This window comes from Myodes glareolus, chromosome 2, assembly GCF_982192425.1.
Source record: "Myodes glareolus chromosome 2, mMyoGla1.1, whole genome shotgun sequence".
NCBI classification, from domain to species: domain Eukaryota; kingdom Metazoa; phylum Chordata; class Mammalia; order Rodentia; family Cricetidae; genus Myodes; species Myodes glareolus.
In genome coordinates this window covers 1803929-1806042 of record NC_142027.1, presented here as the reverse complement: position 1 = coordinate 1806042, position 2114 = coordinate 1803929, and the positions used below count along the sequence as shown (strand labels likewise).

The following is a 2114-nucleotide window of genomic DNA, read 5'->3' as shown; positions in this document are numbered from 1 at the left end:
CAAGGATGATGGTTTTGAGGGAGAAATAACAGGCACTGTGGAGAAAAAGGGCTTGCATGTCTCTAGGACAACATGGAAGCCCTGACTGCTCTGGTGAATAAGGAAGGAAAGTGGTGGGCTGAAGACATTTCAACCTTAGTTCTAACTGTAATATTAATTAGAAAAATCTTTTAAAAAAGCAAAATGATTCTATGAAATGGTAGCAAGAAGGAACATAAATAAATTATAGATATTCTGTAATCGAAAGCAGTTTTCTAAATAAATATCCCAGTTGTTGCCAGCAGAAAATTAACAGTAGCAGATTTATAAGATCTTGAAAAAAATGTTCATGGAAAGCACATGCACATTTGACATGATAGCTACATAATAGCAAACAGAAACAACTGTCTCATCCACAGTTTCTTCATGGCGTTATTCACCTCTGAATTCCTCAGTGTGTAGATCAAGGGGTTCAACATGAGTGTGACAATTGACTCAGACACAGTCATTGCCTTGTCTATGCGGTAGGTTGACACAGGTCTCACATATAAGAAAATACATGGCACAAAGAACAACACAAAAACTGTGAAGTGAGAACCACACGTGGATAAGGCTTTCTGTCTTCCTTCAGAAGTGTGAGTTTTCAGAGAACACGGGATAGTCATGTAAGAGGCAAAAAGAATAAGAAAGATGGCCACACACATCACCCCACTGTTGAAGACGACACTGAGAACCAGGGTATGGGTGTCCATACAGGTCAGTATCAGTAACTGAAATAAATCACATAAAAAGTGATCTATGACATTGGGACCACAGAAAGGTATTTGATACATGAATAGAACCTGAATGGTTGCATGTGCAAACCCCCCTACCCAAGTTCCCCCCAAAAGAATGCAACACATCCGAGGACTCATGATGGTCATGTAGTGCAGAGGTTTACAAATGGCCACATATGTAGGGAGCCGCCTGGATGTCGCCTTGGCCAGATAGTGCCAGCAGTCCTTCAGCCTGGAGGTATACATATCCTTTGATGTTGCTGCCTTAGGCGGGTGTGCTCGGAGCCTTGTTTTGCATTTCAAGAGACTGGGTCTCCTGACCTGTCCCATGGCCTTGGGTCCTAGTAGAATGGCATCAACCAATCAGCATTCGAGCCTCTCACCCTAGAAAATCGGCTGTCTTTGGATTTCTCGCTCTCTCTCTCATCCCTGTTCCCCATTCCCCCTTTCAATCAAGGAGCTCTAATAAATTGTGATTGAGAAGGATTCTTGATTTTGTGATCGTCCATTCCTGCTGGTCAGGAAGCGCGTCACACACATATCTGTCATAGGCCATCACAATGAGGATGATAATCCCCACACCTCAAAAAAAAATGTGCTGCAAAAAGCTGGGTCATGCATCCTTCAAAAGAGATGATCGTCTTCTCAAAAAGGGAGTCCACAGTCAGCTTTGGAGTAATGACAGAAGAAAAGGTGACATCCACTAGGGACAGAAATGTAAGGAAAAAGTACATTGGTGATCTCAGACTCTGACTTGTGATCATGGTCACTATGATGAGCATATTTCCCAGCACCATGACCACATACATGATTAGAAACACAGCAGAAAGCAGTTTCCGCAGCTCTGAGTTCTTTGTAAGACCCAAAAGAATGAACTCTGTCACATTGTTGTGATTTCCCATTTTTCTTGCTTTAGGTGAGCTCCAACTGAATCTTGTAAATCCTAAAATAAACATAAATAAATATGGTTTATAATTAGTGGTTGTTTTTAGTTTTGTATTTCCACCTATCAAGGGAACACACTTGCTTTTAATCAGTTATTCTCCCTCCAAGCTTTTGTTGTAAGAATTATGCAGTATAGTTGAACAAATGTTCTTGTAGTATGATAGAGCATTCTTTGGATATATGCCCAAGAGTGGTATTGCTGCGTCCTGAGGCTAGTTGATTCCCAGTTTTCTGTGAAACCATCCTACTTATTTCCTGAGTTGTTGTACTATTAATGAAGGAATGTTACCCTTAGTCCATATCGTCTCAGGTATAAGCTATCATTGGTGCTTTTGATCTTAGCCATTCTGGCTGGTGTAAATGATATATCAGACTCATTTTGATTTGCATTTCCCTGATGGCTAATGATGATGA

General features: G+C 40.9%; 1 pseudogene; it reads right to left on the bottom strand.

Annotated features, from left to right (window-relative positions):
* Nucleotides 1–359: 359 nt before the first annotated feature.
* On the bottom strand, nt 360–1692 carry LOC148122884 (olfactory receptor 4C6-like; annotated as a pseudogene).
* Between the last annotated feature and the right edge of the window lie 422 nt (nt 1693–2114).